General features: G+C 46.6%; 1 long non-coding RNA gene across 1 annotated transcript; it reads left to right on the forward strand.

Moving 5' to 3' along the window:
- The first annotated feature begins 1,273 nt into the window (after positions 1-1,273).
- Positions 1,274-22,426, forward strand: LOC125105107 (uncharacterized). Its single transcript, XR_007128810.1, has 3 exons — positions 1,274-1,379; positions 9,969-10,092; positions 22,283-22,426. It is a non-coding gene; the product is annotated as an uncharacterized LOC125105107 (long non-coding RNA).
- The last annotated feature ends 172 nt before the right edge of the window (positions 22,427-22,598 follow it).

A 22,598-nucleotide genomic window follows, 5' to 3' on the forward strand; every position in this document is an offset into this window, starting at 1 on the left:
GATGCCTTTCCAACTTTTTGATCATGCATGATGTGATTTGTGGGAAAATAGTTTTACTTTGACTTTCATCATGAACTTCTGGGTTATGCAATGAGCTGGGGGACCACACTTATCAGATCCAGCCTTGCCTCCAGAGCCCCAGATTCATTCATTTATTCATGCATGCATTCAATAAATGTTTATTGAGTCCCATGTATGCTGCGGACATTCCGCTTGCTGTCGAAATGGTAAGACTTGACCTTGGCCACGTGGCAGTCACAGGTTCATGCTGCTGGGGATTCAGCTTGCAGCGGGGCCAGGAAAGGCTTTCCAGGAGAGATGCTTGAGTCAGGTTTTGAAGGACCAGGGCCAGTTAGTCAGACAATTGCAAAAGAGGGAAGGGAACCCAGGCTGGCTGACACCAAACCCACATTCTAAGCTGCAGGCCCCACAGCCTCCTGGGAACTATTCTGACAGAGGATGTCTCTCAAGAAGGGACTTCACCAAGAGAAGCTCTGTTCCTAGAGCCCCCGCCCCTTGAACAGTACAAAGACTGTCATTTACACAAATGGCAAAGGGAGGAGGATGGGGAGGTGAAACAGAAACTGGCTTGGGAAACCCAAGCCCCCCCCCCCCCCCCCCCCCCCCCCCCCCCGCACAGTCTGGCATGTCCTGCTGATCCTTGCCAGCAGGGTGCAGAGCAGAGCTCTTTGAGGAGGTAGACTACACCCTTTGGAGGGGAAGGGCCCTAAAGGTAAAGTGAGCCAAACCCCCTCCCCAGGAAGGAAGGTTACACCCCTTGTTATTGTCTTCACAGTGCTTATTAATTTCTGAAATGTTACTGTTCATCTGTTTACACATTTGCTTATTAGATTTCTCTCCCTTTCTAGGACATCTGCTTCATGAGCAAAGGCCTTGCCTGTCTTGTTCTCTGTTGTACTGCAAGTGCTACGGCAATGCTCAGTATGTGTTGACTTCTCAATAAATATTTAAAAAATAAGTTAATGAGCATGTGACTCTCCTCTGGGGCATTGAGAAATGGGCACTGTGGGAAAGCGGAGACCTACATGTTGTCTTTTGCTTTAGAAAGAGTATCTTGATGTGTGGTCTGTTCCAGCTTGCATGGTGTGTAGCTAGGAGTCTAGGGGACCACAGGAGAGCTTCCTTGTTGACAAATACACACCCTTTGTGTACTCTGGGCTGAGTGTTGCTGGGACCAAGTAAGCTGTCAATGCCTGGCCGTGAGGTCAAGGCCAAAGACCAGTGGGGGGAAGAGCAGACCAGGTGGTGAGCTTGTTCCTGCAGCAGCAGACAGAGTGGAAGGCACAGCGGTAGCATGAGATGCCTAGCCCACGAAGGCCATGCTGATCCCACAGGGGCAGTCCGAGGTCCAAAACGGAGTAGAGTGATGAATAAGAAGGTGTGGAAGTCAGAGTGGGGCTGTGGGAAGGTCAGGGCCCATTCTTGGGGATGTGGTCTGGGCCTGAGAAACCTCTACAGGTCAACCTCTTCCTTGCAGGCATGTCCGTGTCTGACTCCGGAGGCAGCAGTCTGATTCTGACTCACTGTGATTCTGGGGCTTGCTTCAAGCTTTAACCTATGTTCTCTCGCACTCAGGGGTTACCTAGATTTTTAAATAAAAATCTAAGAAAAGGATAAAAAAGCTAGTTAGATATGCCATTAAAACAATACTGGTCTTGCCAGTCGGTGATCCTTATTGGCCACTCAATCTATACTTGGAGTGTGCTGGAAACCTGATGTGTTGAGAACAAAATGTTGATAGCTTTTTAAGGGGGCTTCAGAGAAGTAGGAAGGAGAACACAGACCACAGGTGCTGCCTTTCGAGAGTTGAGAAGTTTGGGTCACATCTGTGGCTTGCTGGGGGAAATGGTTTCAGTGACCAAGGACACAGAGTCAAAAATGGCAATTTTTATTATTTATTATTTTTCAAAATTTTATTTTATTTAAATTCAATTAATTAACATATAATGTATTATTTGTTTCAGAAGTAGAGGTCATTGATTCATCAGTTGCATATAACACCCAGTGCTCATTATATCACGTGCCCTTCCCAATGTCCATCACCCAGTTACCCCATCGCCCCAACCCCCCTCCCCTCCAGCAACCCTCAGCTTGTTTCCTGTGGTTAAGGGTCTCTTAGAGTTTGTCTCCTCCTCTGATTTCATCTTATTTTATTTTTCCCTCCCTTCCTCTGTTTTGCTATGCTCCTCTGTTTTGTTTCTTAAATTCCACATATGATAATTATCTTTCTCTGATTGACTTATTTCACTTAGCTTAATACCCTCTAGTTCCATCCATGTCATTGCAAATGATAAGATTTCATGTTCTTGATGGCTGCGTAATATTCCATTATGTATACATATTACATCTTCTTTATCCATTCATCTGTCAATAGGCATCCGGGCTCTTTCCATAGTTTGGCTATTGTGGACATCGTTGTTATAAACTTTGGGGTGCAGGTAAAGAGGCAATTTTAAAATTTTAAATGTACTCAGCCTCGGAGTGGTATTAGAGTAACTGTCAGGGTCTCCCCCAACCCCCTGTGCTACATAATTAAAGCCCACATGTGTCTGTGGAGGGTGACTGACCATCCCAGTGGGCCCAGGAATGAGGGTGTTCCCAGAATGGGAGATTTTTAGTTTTAAAACTGGGGAAGTTCCAGGTAAACCAGGCCAAGTTGGTCCCCCTGTTACCTGCATGGCCGGAGACAGTTTATCTTCTCTCTGCACAATATTACTGATCTTTATTTATTCCCCAACCCTTCAGGCTCCTTTTTCCTTTCCTCATATTCAGACCTTTGTCTCTGCTTCCCCGAGATAGCCCGATCTCTCCAGGTGTCTCAGGCACCAAGGTTTGACACCATCTGTGACGGCCAATGATGAATGAAATGCGCCCATGGGGGCTTCGTTACAGCGGAGGACCTTGTCCCTACAGTATTCTGGGAATGGTCAGGTCAGGTCAGATGAGTCAAGAAAAGGCTGCTGTTATATGAGGTGAGGCGGGAGCAGGGAATGGTCTCTAAGTGTGTGACGGTTAAGTCCAAACCATTGTTCATGTGTCAGGGTTCTGGAAAAGCAGGTTGTTCACGGAGGCATGGGCAGAGCAGGGCAAACAGAATCCCCACAGAGGATGCTCGGGTTCTGCTAGATGTAACTGATGGGCCAGGGCTAGCCATCTGCTGACTAAGCACACAAATGAAACAGTAGCGGGCATGACCGTCTAGATAAATCTTCTCATTAAGATAAGCAAGCATTTAGGAAAGACATTTAAGGTGCCAGTTGCCAGAGAACATTACTACCCTGTGCCACAGATGCCATATCCTGGAGGGGATGAAATCTATTTTACCTTCCATCCTGGATGACGGAATCTCTTTCAGTAAAGCCTTTGACCTTGCCTGTCAGGTAAAGGGGAATAACGGCTTTCCCCTTCTTCCACACCAGAAATAAGAGAGAGGTAGGTGCGTCGAGAAGATGTCGGGCAGATCCAGCTACCACTGTGCATTTGTTCTGACCAGAAGTGGTACTTCTGTTCATGAATCTGCTATCACCCCTTAATGAGGGGTTACTTACCTACTTAAACTAGGAGTTGGAGGTTTTCATAAATTACAGTCTTATAAATATATAGTCCATAAATCCTGGGTGACCATGCACACGCACGCACGTACACACACGCGCACACACACGTGCATACACACTCTTACTTTTAAGGAACTTCTAATTTAATGCTCCTAAATCAAAGCCATCATGTTCGGTTGATCAAGTTTCTGTAGGTGAAGCTAGTACTTTAAAGTATATAGGTTCTTTTCTCTAATAACAGAAACATTGTTATGTTCATGGAAAATAACATAAAAAGAGAAATAATGAAGGGGACATCTGTTCTTTGCATCTGTCCTGTCTCTCCATAACATCGTAGAAAGACATTGCGACACTCACACAGCCCTGCCTGCTTTGCCTCAGATGGGATCTGAATCTCCCACACCTCAGACAGTGATTGGTCCAGGGCGGAGCACCTGATCCAAGCAGAGCCAATCAGAGCCCAGTTTTGAGTACTGGGAGTAGGAGACTTCTTCCTTTTCCTGGGATTCTTAAGGTTTCCTCTAGTTATATTGCTGCTACTTCAGAGCCTGCACAAAGATGAAGAAAACAAGCAAATACAGCTAAGGGATGGTAGCTGTTGAATAATGATGCCCAAAAATGCAAGTCCACCTGGAACAACCTTTTTTTGTTTGTTTTTTTTTTTAAGGTTTTATTTATTTGACACAAAGAGAGGGAGAGTGAGAGAGAGAGAGTGAGCACAAGCAGGGGGAGTAGAAGGCAGGCAGGCAGAGGGAGAGGGAGAAGCAGGCTCTTCCTGATCAAGGAGCCCATTGTGGAGCTGGATCCCAAGACCCTGGGATCATGACCTGAGCTGAAGGCAGCTGCTTAACCAACTGAGCCACCCAGGCCGCCCCCACCTGGAGCAACCTTATTTGGAAATAGAGTCATCGCAGATGTAGTTCGTTAAGATGAGGTCACACTGGATTAGAGTGGGCCTCAGTGACTGGTGTCCTTTCCAGAAGAAAACAAAACAAAACAAAAACAAAAACAACAAAAAAAAAACCATGCAGAGACAAACCCACAAGGAGTATGCCATGTGCCATTAGAAACAGGGATTGGAGTGACGCATCTCTGGGGCCAAGGACAGCTGGCAGGAACCAGTAGCTGGGAGAGACAAGGAAGCATCCTCCTCCAGAGCCTTCAGAGAGAGCATAGTTCTACTGGCACCTTGATTTTAGACTGCTGGCCTCTAGAATTGTGAGAGAAAACATTTCTGGGGTTTTGTGTGTTTTTTATTGTGGTAACATATACATAATACAAAACTTGCCATTCTGTTCTTAAGTGACAATATGTATATTTACAACATTGTGCAAAATGTCTGTTGTTTTAAGCCACCAAGTTTGTGGAACTTTATTAGAGCTGTCACAGGAAACAAATACAAAGATATATAGAGGAAAAGAGTCCTGATGATATTGTTTGAATCCCTGGATCCAGCCATGCCTGAATTCCCCTGGACTCACTGATCTGAGGCTGTAAATAGCACTTATCTGCTTCAGTTATTTTTTTAATGGGATTCTGTCACTTCAATTAGAGAAATCCTGATAAATAAAAATGTTTTTATCATTCCATAAATGAAGGTCCTGACACTTCAAGAGGAACTGCCTCATTGAGTTATTCTAGCCCTTTTATTCATCCACTTAGCTCATGATTCCAGTTCCCTTTTTATGTTAGTACCCATATCCAGTTGGGTATCAGCAAATAATAAAATATTTTGGAATGTGAGCCAACTCCAAAGACAAAAATTAGGGAACAGCTTGCAAAATTACAGCCAGATTAGAAGCCTCATTAAAATGCTAGGTAGGGGTCAGTAGAAGTGAGATTAGAATCAGAGAGTAAGAGAGGAGAGTGTGGTGTGTCTCAGAGAACTACCCAGAAAACTCCTCCATACACACAGCTGTTCCAAGGCAGCTCTAGGTCTTCCTTCTAAGGGATGAAATTGATGATGCATGGCAAACAATTAATTTCTGCTAAATACCAGCTAGTTAATAAAAAATATTTTCAAGTCCAGGACAATCCCAAGAAGAATGTACTTATAAATGGCACTGATATTTAGCCAACCAACCATGTCCATTGTAACATTTGGATTTAATGGGACTGGTTGCTTTATATTAATTAACTGCAGATTGACTGCTGCCTGTATTTGTTGAGATTTCACACAGGTGATGATTGAATAATGGGAGAGCTGTTAAAACACGTGCCATGATTTCTCTCAGAGCTAGGTGATATTACACAGGAAATGAACAATTATGCTAAAGAAGAGGGAAATGGGGTAAAGAAAATGGGGTTTGGCTAGACAGGGAGGCTTGGTGAAAACACTGCCCGGAGCTAAGTCACAGCACTGGCAGACGGTGAGTGGCCAAAATGGGTTCTATCTTGTCTTCATGGACACTGAGGGCTCTCAGCTCTGGGTGGGACAGGTGAGGCCAGAAATAGGGTAATGGCCAGTGATTGGGCCACCGCCCAAGAAGACTGTCATTCATCCTGTGAGCCAAGAATAGTGAATAGTTCCAGCCTCCTACCTGGGTCTGGTGGAACATGGTGTGAATACAGCCAAGGTCACAGAGTCAAGGTGGGATTTGGAAGAAGGAGCAGGTCCAAGACGAGGCTCCCCAACTGAAAAGCCGAGTGACTTTGGGCACACCTCTCATCTTCACTAATCCCTAGCCATAAAATGGGGATGGAAAATGGGTTCTCAAAAGGCCAAGATATTACAGTGTATGTGATAGGCTTTGTGGAGCCCTAAAATGCTCTTCAGCTTGTTCCTGAGAGCCAGGTGGGGATGGCTCCAAGCCACAGGCACAGACCACTGCCCGTCTAGGCCTGGCCTGCCTCCTGCACGTTCAGTGCCTTCAAGCTGCCACTAGAGGGAAAGCCTTTAGCAGGGTCAACAGCAAATTGGGATTTGTCAAAACTCTCCATTCTGAAGTTTCCTGTGTGATATGACCTCTTTTCATCACAACTTGGCTTCATCCGCAAGGTTTGGTTCTGTCTTCCCCTGACTCCAAGCTGGGCCCTTCTGGTTTCTGATCCACCTTGTCCCTGACTTCAGGCTCCTGGCTCTCTCCTCAGAATGGCTGACACAGTCCTAATTCGGTTCTGTTCCTTGGATGAGGACCAAGTCCGATGCTCAGTCCCCCACTGATAACCCAGACAAGCCCCGGGTTCTGTTTCTGCCAAGTCCCATCCAAAGCTTGGACAGACCAGAGCACATGGGAAGGCTCAGCTCCCTGCTGCTGGAGAGGGAGCTCCACGTTGGTCCCTTGCTGAGAGTGATCCAAAAGACTTCAGAAGAGCCGGTGATGGTGTGGAAAGGGACTGCAACATGGCGGGTGGTGGTGGCATAAGTGGGAGGCTTCCCGGGTCCTGCAGAGCCACACGACGGCCCACACCTCCAGATCTGAGTAACCTGCAGGATTGCAAATGTGGGAGGATAACCCACATTTCCTGACCCAGATTCTGTAGCCAAGAGTATCTGTTCACATGGCCAATTAAAGGCTCGGAAGATGACATCCATCTTCACACAGTGGTGGGTGTTTGTCTGAGCCCCACACCAGGGTCTCAGCTTTCTGAGTCAGGTCACGTTGCCTGTGTCCTCATCTCCTCCCCAATCCCTGGGACTCTGCTCCTCCACCTCTGGGGAAATGTGAATTTTCATCAGACAGGAAGGCTTGAGTCGTCAACTGTGAAATTGCTCCCTAAACACCTCCAATTCCTAGTCATAGGCAGTATTTAATTTACTTTTAATATTACGGATTTTTTTTAAGTGCCACAAAGCTAAAACTCAGCTAAAGAAGGGTTTATGTCAACCCTCATTTGGAATGTATTTTTGAAAAATTACCTTGAGAATCTGAGCTGTTCCTTTCCAGACAGCTGCAGGGTCCCTTGTTTGATGCTGAGCGGTTTGCTATAAATTAAAGCAACATCATACCCCACTTTTAGGTGATTCTCTAGTTATTTGATGTTTGTATTCACTTGTGGATTCTTAAGATCCTTACAAAGAAGGGGAAGAGAACTCCTTTTAGGAACACCTGTGAGCTGGCTGCGGTTCTTGGTTAATCCTAATCACAACCTACAGAGGGGGTTTTATTGTCCCCATTTCCAGATAAGTGAGGTTCATAAAGCTGAATAAATTTCCCTGGGCACAGAGGGTAACCCAGACTCAACCCAATGCTGTTTGACTCTTGCTATTATTTCTTTGGCTTGAGCCTTTGTGCTTAAAACACATTGTTGCTTCCTAAATGTCGGCAAAATAATTAACAGCAAGATTATCCCGTTCTTGGCCAGTTCTGGGCAGCACCCCATAAACACCCCCGTTCACAGAGACTTTAGCAGCAGGACTCTGTAGGTGAGGCTGGTTTGCGACAGCCTCCCCCAAACAGGAAAAACTGGGCTCCTAATGGGGACTCTGGGGTACAGCAGGATCCCAAACCCCTTGGTAAATCCTCAAGGAGAGAATCAATGATTTTCCATTCAACTGGCCATCTTCAAAATCTCTAGTGATTATGGATCCTGTGTAGGGGAATTCTCTTCTCACTGAATTAAAAGAAAAAGCACCCTGTGATCAGGAGTTATGTTTGATAACTGAACTTGATCTTTGCCTGTTTCTTACTCGGAAGCTTTGCAGGAGCTGTTACTTGGGTAGAGGGGGGCCAGAAGCCTCATCTGAATCCTGATGAAATTAACGAGCCCCATTCTGGGCAGTGAGATTGAATCAGGGCCAAGGTGAGGCTTAGGACCCAGTCCGGGCTATACTCTGGGCCATGCTTTCCTGTCATGTATCTGTTAAGGCTAGATTTGCTAATACTGTGTAGTTTTAATTAATGTTTGTGTTTGTACAACGTGTCAGCAGTGAACAAAATGGTCTCTTGACACTGATCCTCCCTCAAAAGTATATATTATAAGCAAAATACATGGATTAATCCGTCCGTCTGAATTCATACATCTCCATTGGTTTAGACGTAGGACACTGTGCTAGAGGCTGAGCCTGAGAGAGAAGCGTAGTGGATAGGCTTCTCCCGCAGGCGGCCCAGAGTACCAGTGGGAGATAAGACGTGGTCTCCATGAACAAACAGCAGACTGGCAAATGTCCATATTTCCACACCAACACCCACACCCTCAACATCACTACAGCTCATTGACCATTGTTTCGGAGAAAATGGGAGCAGGAAGTGGAGGAAAAGGCAGTTGGGACAAATGGAAAAGGCTTAGGGAAGCTGGGACTGTCTGGCTTCCAACCTTCACTCTTTCTCTCCTGGGGCTGCTGCCCCATCCTCAACCCATGTCCCCGACTGCACCTGCACTGGAGACATCTCAGCCTTTCTCTGCCCGAAGGCCTCCTCATCTACAGAATAAAGTCCAAGTCCCATAGCATGCCTTGAAGGCTCTCTGTGATTGTCCCTTACCCATGGCAGCTTATCTCAGTGCCCTAGTCTCTTAGGTACCCGCCTTCCCATCACTCTGGCTCCAAAGGTAGCACAGCAGATCTGGGCTGGAACTCCTTCCCTTTGAATCTCACCCCCAGGAGTGCCAAATCTCTTTCCCCTTGAAGCCTTCATGCCCACCACCAGAGAGAGAACTCTCTCCTCTGTACCCGCTACTTGTCATGCTGTGCTATCATCATCAAGCTGCCTTCTCGGAGGGTAAGCTTCTTGAAGACAGGGCCTGGCCATTGTTTTATTTCCAGTGCTTATTCCAGAGCCCAACCCACAGCCAGTGCTCAGTAAGTGGTTGCTGAGTTGAATATGATGGTTTAAAAATAGGATTTGTACGCTAGTTTAGGCAACGGCAGCATTTGTAACTTTTCCCTCTATGAACAGAGAATATTCCATTGAACTTTTAGAACTCATTTAAAAGTTGTAAAAATGAAAAAAGTACATGAATAGGACGGATGACCGCCCTGAAACTTCAGAGAAAAGGTAAATTACTGCGACCAAAGTTTCTCAGAAAGGGCTTTGTAAGGCAATGGGAATTCACTTACCATTTATTGAATGCCTGTTGTGTACCGGGCTTTGTGCCAGATGTTTTGTTTAAAATATGAATTTTTAAAAGATGGCTCCTGAAGAAGACTCCACAGCTGGTGAACCAAAGAGATAGCATGGAGACAGGTCGTTAAAGTGCAATGTGATAAGTATTCCAATAGTCGCTGTTTAAGTTTGGAGAGTTGACATAAAACATGGAAAAGCCATTGGACTTGAGGAATTGTACCTCCTGTTTAGGACAAATTCAACCTACTCTGGTTAAAATTTCTTTCCTTTGGTTCCTTGGGATTAGTGATCATTTCAACCTCTGGATGATATTCATTAACTGGGGCCACCGTTATCGCTCGTCTGTTTCATTTTAATATTCATTTGTTCTGTGCATGCTGCCATGAAGAAGAATCCAACCAGCTTCCATGCAGGAATATCTAGAACATCTCAGGTTCCTCCAGGCTCTCAGGGACAGGTGCACAAGCTCGGAAGATGCCAAGAGCTCACCCAGAGAAGACAGAACAAGAAAGGTCATTGAGTCCATCTGTTTCCATTTGGTATTGTTCTTCCCCACTCACTGCCTGCAACACACTAATATGATGAATCCACTCTCCCATCCCAAACTTCTTTATCTATTTTCTGAATCTGGGCTAAAGAATTCAAACCTAACCCTATTAGTGTGGAAAGTCCCAGAAATTTTTTGAGCAAGGATCTGACATGATAAAAAATGGTCTTCTGGGAAGAGAATCTGCTGTTGGTGCATAGTTGGGAAACTTTTATAAGAGTCTAGTTGATCACAGTGGTGAGAAACTAGGCTAAAGTTATGGTAGCTGGGGTAGAGATGGTATTCATTCTTGGTCTGTATTAAATCCTTGACTAGTAACCCTCGGACTGCCTTTTGGACATTATAAATTAGACTGGGCTCTCTTTAAGTTAGTTACCTCTCCTGTTATAATTGCTCATTTATTTGTCTCTACCACTAGAACACAAGTCCTCTAAGGCCAACCACTGGTCTTTTTTTTTTTTATTACTGGCTCCCCAGAACCTAACATTAATACCATACGTGTTCAGGACATATTTGTTGGTGGATCCCTGACTATATAGGATTGTGAAGAGAGTCCTGGAAAATGTCCTTTTTGGAAATCACAACTAAACTGAAAGAGAGACCTAAATTTACAGATGCTCAAAGCCCATCATGCCCCCATTTTCATCAGCAAGCTTTAAGCTAGGCTCTCATTAAGCTGAAAAGCAGACAAGTCAGGCAAATTTGGCTTTTGCTGTTTTAATTTTCTCTTCAGTGATTTTAGCCTCCATGGCCCTTTGTAGATCACAAAGTTTGACAACTCGTCTCCTTGCCTGTTTTGGATGTTAATTATATCTTTGTTTCTAATGACTTCACGGTTCCCATGAGGGCATTTGCCAGGGCTCTGGCAAGAGTTCCAAGAAACAGGCTGGCGAGCAGTGTGATCGCCACACTGCATTCTCTGCTTGGACCCTCAAACAGTTGACCAGTTTCCCAAACATCCAAAGTCTCCTTGCGAAAAAAAAAAAAAAAAAAAAGAAAGAAAAGAAAAAGAAAAACACTTGACCCATATTGGCGTTATAGATCAGTCCCTAAGAAAGCAGCCATTTTTTAAATATTAGAGTCATCCATTAATTTTTCTTAAGACTCCACTTCAAGATTTGCCACTCCGAGGCTATAGAAGCGAACATCGGAGGAATCACGTATGGCACGTTAATACCAGTCAACTGTTGGATCCCTGCTCTGGGCTGACTGCTTTGCAAGCGTTCTACCTCCTCAATCATGAAAACAACACTCGGAGTTTAGCTATTATTATTATTATTATTATTGTTACCCTCCTTTTACGTGTGAGAAAACGGAGGCTCAAAAAGATTAAATAATTTATCTAGCAGTGTCCCAGCTTGTAAGAGGTGACTCTGGGATTTGAATTTAAGTAGTTGACTCCAAGAAACCCCTCCCTCTTGGCATATCTGGAAGGAGCCCCAGGGCCACATATTTAATTGGTCAAAATGTGTAAACTTCCCTGGCTGAGGTTCATTTCTACCTAATTAACTACTGGAAACACCCACCTTAAGAAACCTTCACTTATAGGCAGAGAAGGACTCTTTCCTCCACCTCTGGGCTGGGCTGCTGGGCACCCTCTGAAAAGAGCCTGGTAGGGGGCAGAAGCACTGTCTCCTCCACAGTAGCAATTGGCCCAGAGGGGAAGCTCCTGGATGTGAGCCTCAATCAAAGCACTGCTCACCTGGCCCCTGGGTTTCAGAAGCTCAAATTTTAGCTGTTAAGGGCCAGTTTTAATCTGCTACATGCTCTCTGCCTTATCCCATGGAGTTGACAGGTCTCTGCCCAGCAAAAAGCCTTCGGTGGCTCCCTACTGCCCATCAAAATGCCCATATCTTTTTTTTTTTAAGAATGCAATATAACACACACTAGAAATTTCATGAAACATGCATATCCAGGTTATAAAATAATTACAAAGCAACCATCCATGTCAACCTGTGCCATCAAGCCATGGAGTGTTGGGTCTAAGAGACAATTATGAACACCTGCGGACATCACAGAACGAAATCATTAGGCTTTATGACTCTCGTGATGCAAGTGCCCAACTCCACTGTGAAAAAGGAGTCTTCCCATCAGCACTGAACCCAAATCTGAGCAAGATCTATACTGAATTGCCAGTTTATACAAAATACAGGGGGCAGAGGAACAAGAAATGTTCTAGAGAGACGGTCAGCAAAACTCAGACTTAGGGAAACTCTGGAGGACAAGTGGTGTAGTTCCTTCAACACCAAGGTACAAGGAAAAAAGGAGAGGAGGAAAGTACTTACAGGACCTGTCAACCTCGTTCGTGTCCTGGTTTGAGCAAGACAGCCATAAAAAACGTTATGAGACAAATGGGGACTGATTGCAGACTTGATGACATGAAAGAAATTGTTTTAAGTATAATTGCATTGTGCTTATATTAAACTAAAGAGTCTTTATTTATTGAAGTGTGTTTCTAGGGAATGTTATGCTTTCTGAGATTCGAGTGGAAATGATCCCATTAAGGTTATAGCGGGGAAGTGGGTGGGGATTTCTGTGAGTCCGTGTGCAGAGGTCTGAGGCTGGGTGAGGTACCCATGGGAGAGTCTGTTATACTATTCTCTCCACTTTTGTATGTTTGAAAACATCAATAAAAAAAAGAAGTTCTCTAAGGTGCAATTCAATGCCTCACAAACCAAAGGTAATCTTTCTCCCTGCAGTTCATTCCCAGGCTCTTTATTCTCGAAACACTGCACAGCTTCTCCACATTTGTGTTTCTCTGTGCCCTTCCATTTCCTCCTTCCCCACTGCTTGTCAGTACCTTGGGGACAAAATCTTTGTCCTTGTGTTCCCTCCTGGTGCCCAGCAAAGTGCTTGGCTGGCAGGTGTTCAATAAGCATTTATTGAATTAAATGGAAAAAGACTCCAGAATGCAACAGAAAGATCTTCAACAAAACCCCCAGCTGCCCACACCTCCGACCATCTGAGTCAGGGATGACCTCAGTAACGCGCTTGCCCTCCACCCCACCTCAGGCAGCCGATGGCCCCAGAAGTCCTTCCAGGGGGGGCTCCCCGCCGTACAGCAGAGTCCTCAGTGAGGTTGCCTTCAGTCTTCGTCTTCTCTGGCTTTTCTCTCTGCCTGCCAGAAACCAGTGAGAAAGTCCTAAGTGTTTGAGGAAGACTGGGGCGTGTTAATGCCTACCAATAAGCGTTAACGCTCCGGGAGATTGGAGATAATTGTGACCGAACAAAATGTCCTAGAACAATGTTGAGTGCTAGCAATTGCCTGGGGCCATCTTTAGCTTCCTTCCTAGAGCGCCCCAGCAGAGGGGCTGCTCTGCGGGCATCGCTGCATTCCCGGAATCCCATCCCCTGTCACCATTGCTAGGTCACCATTATTTCTTTCTCTTTTCATTATGATTATCAATTACCACCACTGGCCACTCTTTCTCAGTGTCATTATATTTAGAACAGCTGAGTATTTTACAGTAAAAACAGGCGTTTCTAAGGGAGAAAACCATCCGAGAATCACAGTGAAACAGGCACTGAATTAAGTTAGAAGTTGGTGTTTTTAAATTTTTTAAGTTTTTTTTAAAGAGATTTTATTTTTTTGATAGAGAGAGAGAGAGATAGTGAAAGAGGGAACACAAGCAGGGAGCCCCATGTGGGGCTTGATCTCAGGACCCTGGGATCATGACCTGAGCCAAAAGCAGACGCTTAACGACTGAACCACCCAGGCATCCATGTTTTTAATATTTTTTTATTTTCTATATACTTTTTAATTTTTAAAAAGATTTTATTTATTTATTTGACACACACACACACACACACACACACACACAGAGATCACAGGTAGGCAGAGAGGCAGGCAGAGAGAGAGGGAGAAACAGGCTCCCCACTGAGCAGAGAGCCAGCCCCATGCGGGCCTCGATCCCAGGACACTGAGATCATGATCAGAGCCGAAGGCAGAGGTTTTAACCCACTGAGCCACTTAGGTGCCCCTGATTTTAATATTTTTAAAAGATTTATATATTTTTTGGCGAGAGAACACAAGTGAATGGGGGGGGGGCGGAACAGAGAGGGAGAGAGAGAATCCTGAGTAGACTCCCTACCCCCTCAGAGTGACAACCCAAGAAGAAATCAGGGGTCAGAAGCTCAACCAACTGAGCTACCCAGGTGCCCCAGAAGCTGGTGTTTTTAAAAAGTCAACCAGCAATTTGGGAACAGCGTCCTAGAAAGCATGCCTCTATCCGTTGGAGGGGACCACCACATTTCATCACTGTATTTGAAAAGAGGGTGCAACAGCTGAAAATGGTACTGAAAAGAGACATGGAAAATAGGGGACTGGTTCCTCACCTTAGGATTACAAGGGTAGTTTCTGCTGGAGAAAGACGAGACCCAATTAGGAAGGCTGATTTCTAACCATGGTCTGTGCTTCTCCATCAACTCAGAAGATTAAAGAAAAAGAAGAAATAGGCCTCATCAAGAGAGATTTCAATTAGAATAAAACTGTGCCCATGATCACAAGCCAGAACAGGCTTTCAAAAGAGGTAATTGAGTCCATTGGCTCATATCTTTAGCAACAGAACGATTCCGTTTCTCCTACATGATCGAAGAACAGGTGCACTCAGGGACATTCGGCTAAACCGGAAGCCTTCCAACTCTGACTCCCACCGTTCCCGAATGCTGTCTCTTGCCTAGAGTTCTGCATCAGGCACTGGGGCACTCTTGGCCTCCCCCGCTTCACCCCCTGCAGGAAGGCACATGGACTTGTTCACACAGGAGCAGGTGTGAATTAGGAGCACGAGCTGGGTTCACAGATATTGGCCCAAATCTGAGGCTGTGACTGCCAGCTCCAGCCGAGAGACAGAGCAATTGACTCACAGGGTCTGGAGCTCATGGCTTTATTCTTCCAGCATTGAAGGGGTCATGAGCAATTTCACTTTTCACATTCCGAGTGTCACTAAACTCAGGGTTACTCAAGGCAGGTCCACAGCCTCTCTCTCCAGCCGGTTTACATAAAGAATCTGGGGTTGAAAATGGCCTTATAAATGACCCTTTTATTTTGCAGAGAAATGAAGGGACTTGGAGAATCGACCAGCACGAGGTCACGCACTGGCAGGCTCCTGTCACTGACCATGTGCCTCCATCTCCTCTGTCACAGTAGACACGGGATGGAAGATCTGCTCTTAGGAAGAGGGGCACTCAGCTCAGTTCTAGCCACAGCCAAAAGATGGCTGAGTTTGCAAAATGCAAGTTTATTCTCTTTTTCCCATCCCCTGAGCTTCACTTAAAAGAGTCAAAGACCGGCACTGTTGGAGTGAAGGACAGAGATCTGGATATCTGGGAAAGCCACATGGCAACTTTTTCCTTACCCATCAATCCTTCCATTTAACATTCACCTACAAGGACCCAGCATGTGATGAGCACCGTCCTCATCAGTGCGATAGACAAAGATAGTAACTAGATCTCTGGTCTCAGGTAGCTCACGAACAGTAGGGTCATAGGGTCACGTGATGGAAACACATAGACACCTAGGGGAATGGGCCATGGAACAGACCTCACTCTGTGCCTGGGACCACTAGCAAGTCAGAGCCTGAAACCAACCACCTGGGCACAGCTCCCAGCCAAGTGCAACCATTCTGGACCATGAATATTGCATCTGTTCCTACCTCTTTTGTTAGTTCTTTTTCTCCTTCTCAGAATTTTAAGACTGGAATGAATGTTGGAGACCATCAAGCCCAACAACTATCTTCATTACACAGATGAGTAAACCAAGAGAAGGTAGCAGAAGTGCTAAATGAATGCCCCGTGTCAGGATGGGGCCTGGGGTCCCCACAAAGAGCAGTCCAGCCTCCCTAGGCATGGCCCATGAGCTGAGCTGCTTCTTTCCCAATCCTTCCTGGTTCAATGTCAGGAGCCAAGCCCCAATGCAAAGCCGATTTTCAGGCAGAAACCTGCTAAATGTGGACACACTGAATTATTCATATTTGGGCTCATAAATAATGTACTGGGTGTTAATATCAGATGTACAAATGCATCCATAACCCAAGGGGTGATTAGTCACTGTTAGATCTTGCCCAGTGGTAACAGATTACCTGGCCTGGTGTCCTTGACTAGCTCCTGTTCTTGGGGATGGCTCCCTGGCAGAGCACTGTGCCCTTCCCATCTCTATTAGTCTGTTATGAAATAGCAGATGTCTGGGCCAGGAATCAGGACTACAGAGCCGTGGAGGACTTTCAGTCCCTAGCTCTGGACACTGGCTGCTCTAGTTAGCATCCAGCAGAGCTGTGTGAGGCCTCCCATGCACCATGGCAGGAAACAACTGCTTGACACTAAGACTGTCCTGTGATCCACTCCCGTGATCCACTCCCTGGATGCTCAGACCCCTTCCTCTGCCTCACAATTGTAGAGAATCTACCCAGATGGTCTCCCTGTAGTTTGACAATTTATAGCAAACATATTCTCTTCAGCCATCTTTTGGTACACATTTTAACTACCATGTAAAGACAATCAAGGAAAGTGTGGGTCCTTACCTGAAGGTTAGGCATGAAATTGCATTAGGGGTGATTTGGGGAGATGGTCATCTCTACAAGACTGTCCCAGGACTAACTTCCTTCAAGGGAAGAAACCAGAATGGAAGAGAGTGGTCCAAGAGATGGCAAAAGTAACCTAGGTTTCATCTTGGTCCATGCCAGGAGAAGAGAAAGGGGGAAGAAGTAGTTACTGTCTCTGAAGTAAAAGAGATAGAGAGAGAGAGAGAGAGAGACAGAAGGAGGAGGAGTCACACTCAGCCTTGAGGTCTTTCTGTGTCACATTAATGAATACCGGACTGGTCACCAAAGCTCTTGCAGGTCCCTGTAGCTCAGACCAAACACAGTACAAGGGTCTGGTTTCTCACTTTTGTCTCTAGGCTCAAAGTCAGATCTCAATCCTCAAAGTTTTAACCCTAGAGACAAGAAGCAATGGTGCTCTTCTCCATTGGAAATGGAGTGAGGGAGCCCTTGCGCTCCCCCTAGGGGCCAGAATGAGCATTAAGCCTGTGGAGGAGACAGTGGAGGTTAACTAGGGTTCTGCCCACCTTTGGGATTTTGTCCCTGGGGCTTGGTCATGGGGCCAGGAGCTCCCTCACTGATCAGGATCCCCTGATGGCCTCTGGTCCCAGAGAGAGCCACTGGCGGGCAAAAGGGCCTCTTTTTTTTTTTTTTAAAGATTTTATTTATTTATTTGACAGACAGAGATCACAAGTAGGCAGAGAGGCAGGCAGAGAGAGAGGAAGGGAAGCAGGCTCCCTGCTGAGCAGAGAGCCCGATGCGGGACTCGATCCCAGGACCCTGAGATCATGACCTGAGCCGAAGGCAGCGGCTTAACCCACTGAGCCACCCAGGCGCCCGCAAAAGGGCCTCTTAACCAGGCATCCGGCTAAGCGATGGCTCTGGGCGTCAGGGGGCTCAGCTGGCAAACTGGCGCGCGTCTGTGCAGCCTCAGCAGCACCCACCCTTAACAGCGGTGTGAAGACAACGGCATTACGGCGTTATTACAAGGGGGCACTGACATGTTGATGCAAAAGCTCATTGCCGACAAGACCGAGAATGAAAATGGCTCAGAAGGGAATGGGGAAGTGTCCAGGGAATCGTAACTGTTTTACGCTATCAGAGAGTTTCGACAGTGGATAACTGCTGTGATTTCATCAGCCCAAACCCCATTAACCCCTGCGGAGCTGTCTCCTCCCTAGCCTGGGCAGTAGGCAATGCTTCCAGCTGTCTTCCGCACACTCCTTCAGCAGTGAGCAGGAGGGCTGCCACAGGGCTGAGGTGAGAAACGCTCAGGAAGGTGCACTTCACGGGGCCACGGAATCTGATAGGTGAGGCTCCTGTCATCGTCTGGTACCCACCAGAGACCCCCTTTCAAGGACCAGGGTGGGGGAGGAGTCAGCCCGACTGCCTGGTGTCCCCCAGTCTGGGTAAGAGGCGATGAAGCAAGAGGGCTTTGGATGGATGGAGGCCAGGACAGAGTCCCGGGAAACTGCCCCTTCCATGGTCCCCTGCTGCTTAGGGGGCCTGCAGTCTACCAAGTGGCTCTGTTCCCTTCCTCTTAGGAGGAAAGCAGCAGGCCCAGAAGAGGCCACTAGCCTAAGTGCAGCCTCTAGCTAGCCTGCTCGGACTGAAGCCCGGCAGGGAAAAAGGCCCAGAGCCCATCCGAGTCCCTCCTCGTGTTACCTCAAACTACAAAAAGTCAGAGCCTGGGCTGTAGACAGGTAGAGCCAAGGTCATGAGGTTGGAAAAGGCCATGATGGGCCAATGCAGGGCAGAGTGCAGAGGGAGCAGAAACCATGAGCTCACCGAGGGGGCAGCTAGAGAGAGGAAAAAAACCCAAAACAACAGAGCAGAGAGACGCTGGGAAGAGTTGGGCAGCCGTGATGGGAAGAGGAGAGAGCCGCTGCTCCCTGCAGCTCACCTGCCTTGGATCCCATCATGTCTCACCCATATGCGTCCAGCTTCTCTCCAGGTGAAACTTGGCCATGACCATGCCCACCGCCCCTTTGCTCCAGGTGATATGCACAAACCTTTGTTTCCAACAACTGAAAAGGTTTCTGGGGAAGAAAGTGGCCTAGGGAGGAAAGAACCACTTTTCAAATAGAGCTATAAAAAAACACATGCAGACAACAAGATGTAGCCCCTGGTAGTGATCCCAGAGAAGCTGAAGTGGTGGAGCGCTGGGTCCAGAAGAGGCAGGGAGGGCCCAGGACAACATTCCAAACAATCTGTGTTGATTGCCCACATTTCCCCCCCCACCTCCAATCCATTACAGACTGATTTTCCGATTCATAAAATGCAGTAACAATGTGGCGGCAAAATGCGGATTGCTGTAAAAACTAGTCCGTTCCCTCAGGAACCTCACACCGCTGGTCCCATGTGCACAGATTCAGCTAATCCTGGTCAGAGGGACTGTCACAGTAGAGCCAAGGGGGCTAGGGCTTAGCGTTTCTGGCTGCCGCCTACAGCCAGTGGCCCAACCGAGTTGGCGCCCAGAGGTGGCTTTCACTGGGGGTGGTGTTGCCCCCTGCTCCTGCTAGAGATGCCCCAAAAAGGAACTGTCTCTCCCTAAGGCCAGAGGCACCTCCGTTGACAAACAGTGGTTTGTGCTTGGAGATCAGGGCCAATGCCATCCTCCAGGAGGCGCCACAGCAACCCCCTGACAGCCTGTCCCCAGCATCTCTGCCCAAGAGCACTAGGGACCCAGGGCCCAGGACAGGGCTGAGGGGAGGGTGTCGGAGAGGGGAGCGGAGTCCTAGGCTCTGGGCCAAGTGGAGACAGAGGCACCTGGGGACAGATAATGTAACCTCTGACAAACTGCAGTGGCTTAAGAATTGTCAGCTCAGACAGAACTGCCTACGTCCATTTAATTAGATTTTAATTTCTCTTTACACATTCGGTTTTCAAAGATTCTAAGAAGTAATTATTTCCAGTATCAATTGGCAAGGAGGCACAATCCTCAACTTAGAATAAGCAGCTTATGGAGGCCTGTCTCATCCCTCTTCAAACACCGGGGCCCTGCCGAAAAAGGCGGGGGCTGCCCCACAGAGGTCTCCCACTGGGGAGATGCAGACACCTGGTGGGGAGAGAGCGGGAGGGGGCCATGTGGGAGGAGGAGGAGAGCTCTCCCACCTCTGTCAGAGTCTGGGGATAGTGAAAGGAGGCCAGGAAGTCCAGCAGCCCCGGGCATGATGGCACTTGGGCCAGTGAGCAGGGAGATCGAAGCAGCAGGGCCTTGTCCTTTGGTGTTGGTCTGTACCTGCATGAAAAGTGAGGTCTTCCCTGCTCTGAACTACCTTTTGGAAGAGAGTCTGTCACCTTCTACTGGAACCCTTGCAAAGTGTCTCCCATTAGAGGACATGTCCTTCAGGTACCTTACTTGGGATCCCAAACACGGGAGAGACCACCCTAACCAACATGAGAGTCAGCTCCGGTCTGACTTAGTGAAGAAATAGGAGACAAAGAAACGTAATGGAGTTTAAGCTCCATTAAATTGCTGAGTGGGTAATCTCACAATTCAGCTCTATTATTATTTAGATGTTATTATTTATTAGTCCTAGCTCCATTTATTATTGCTGAGTGCATAACCTCACAATTGCAAGTGTGGCCATCATTGTAAATAAGCTTTTTTGAGACTCACTTTAAGGGACAATGTGGCAAGGGATTGGTGGTTTGTAAATAGCCAAGAATATGCTGGCAGGCAGGAATACCATGTGCAGTGTCTAAAAACTGCTCAGAACATAGTGCAGATCAATCAGAACGAGGCCAGGGGAAAGCATCACCTACCAGCAGACAGCCAGCCTTTCCACAACACACACAGACGGCCGATGGCCCTGATGTTATGCAGATGTATTTTTTGTGACATGGGATAAAATTTCCAGCAACCACATGAAATCAGTAGTGAAAAATTAGTGTATTCCGATACGTGAAGAGCCGTGCAGGTGATATGCGGTGGGGACTGTGCAGGGATGTGAAGACAAGAGTGTGCTAGATGCGTGTGAGAATTCAAACTGATGTGGTCTTGTGGAAGATGAGAAGGGAAAGAGCAATGTTTCTATATTGATTTGCTACTCTGCGTCAAGCATGAAATTAAATGTATATGTGTGACCCAAGAATTAACTCTGAGTAGATGTTTAGATTATATTATTCATATTTCTAAAATCTCATCTATCCACGTTGGTCAAAACTCAGTGGGATTCCTTTCATCTGTGTATTTGGGTCTTTTCTTATACATTGGCACATATGGTGTTGAACCACCCGATGGCCAAGACAAAATGAATGCTCTTTATGTGGATGCCCAAACCAGCCCAGATCTAAAGCATTAGAACCCACTGGGGGAGCTTTTTCATTTATAGATACTTTCAGGTTCCACTCTGGAACAAGGAAACCCGAAGTTCTGGGGGTTGAGGCTTGGCTTCTGGTACTTTGGAAAGCTCCAGCACTGATTCTGGCGTGCTCTAAAGGGATATTTCACGTATCTGCAACCACGTCCTTTTGGAGGGAGGCATTCAGTGAAGGCCAGTGGTTAAAAGGAAGGGATATGGATGAATTCAAATCCTGGCTTTCTCACTACCTAGCTGGGTGATCTGGCAAAATTACCTTACTTTTCTGTGCCTCCGGTTTCTCATATGTAAAATGAATATTTAAAAAAGAGGACCACCGGTGAGCAGTTGTTACTAAGTTAAATGAGCTAATATATAAATAGGGCAGAGAACAGTGCTTGGCACTAAATGGGAGCTCAGCCCCTGCTGGCCTATATGACCACCAGGGCAAGAAGAGCTTCCTACCATCCACCTGCCCTCCCCACCACGGCACCTGGGCATTCCACCCTACTGTGGTTCGTCATTCAGCATGGCGCTTCATAAGTAGAGGAGATGGTGAATGGGAAACTGGAGTGGATGTGGGAAACTGGAGAACTAGGGGTATGGGAGTCATATAGCACTCCTCACAGCCCTGGCTAGTGAGTGGAATGAGGAGGGCTGGATGGCATCTGGGGGAAAGAGAGCAGCTAGGGCAGCCACCTTAACCTCAACACACAGTGAGGCTCGTGGCTTCAGAGTGTCTAAGCCCCGCACCCTTCGCTACTTCCTGAGTGGCCATTTCTGCTGTCATCCATTCTTTGGTCGGGGTGATGGCACCATTTCCATGTTTAGAGAGGTTTATGCAGCAGCCCCATGCTTGAGGAAGTGACCCTTCAAAGCTCTTGGTGTGAATCATTGCTCCCAGGAGACTCCGGGGACACTGGTTTGCATGTGGGGGTGGCTTACTAGAATCATGCAGGTCAAAAGATGGGTGTATCCTGGGGGCTCAGCTCACTATAGCACAGTGAGAGGCAGGCCAGATAACGTTGTGGTTGGATCAGGCATTAGGAAGCCAGTCTGCTTGGGTCTAGTTCCATCACTAATTAGCTATGATCTTGGGTAAGATGCCTAAGCATTTTGTGCTCAGTTTCCTCATCAGAAAAAGGGGTTTTGTGAGGACTAAATGAATTAACAAATATGGAACATTTAGAACCATGTCTGGCATGTAGTAAATGATATATGAATATTGATTGCTATTTTTATAATTTTATGCTTTGAAGATGTCAGTCTCTTATTGGATACACATTTGGTTTTTAATTCCATTTTCCTTTTCTTTCAGATCCCACTAAATCTCTGAGAACAAGTCACTGTGGCATCTCTAATCCCTGTCAAGTCATTTTTCTGTGTTTTAATGAAGAGCTTTTGGAAATATCATTGTGTGCCAGGGCGTTGTCACTCCTAGTGCGTTACCAAGTCAATAAAGTTGGAATGAAACCCACTCCATCCATTTCTGGTGCATTCTTCATATTTCCGAGGACTTAATCCACCATGATAGGTAGGACATAGTCCAGCCGTGCGGACAAGACAAAGATGCAAATGGGACAAATACAATCAAGAGAGGTATAAACCATGGATAATGGGGACTAAAGAGAGAA

Source organism: Lutra lutra, chromosome 7, assembly GCF_902655055.1.
Source record: "Lutra lutra chromosome 7, mLutLut1.2, whole genome shotgun sequence".
NCBI classification, from domain to species: domain Eukaryota; kingdom Metazoa; phylum Chordata; class Mammalia; order Carnivora; family Mustelidae; genus Lutra; species Lutra lutra.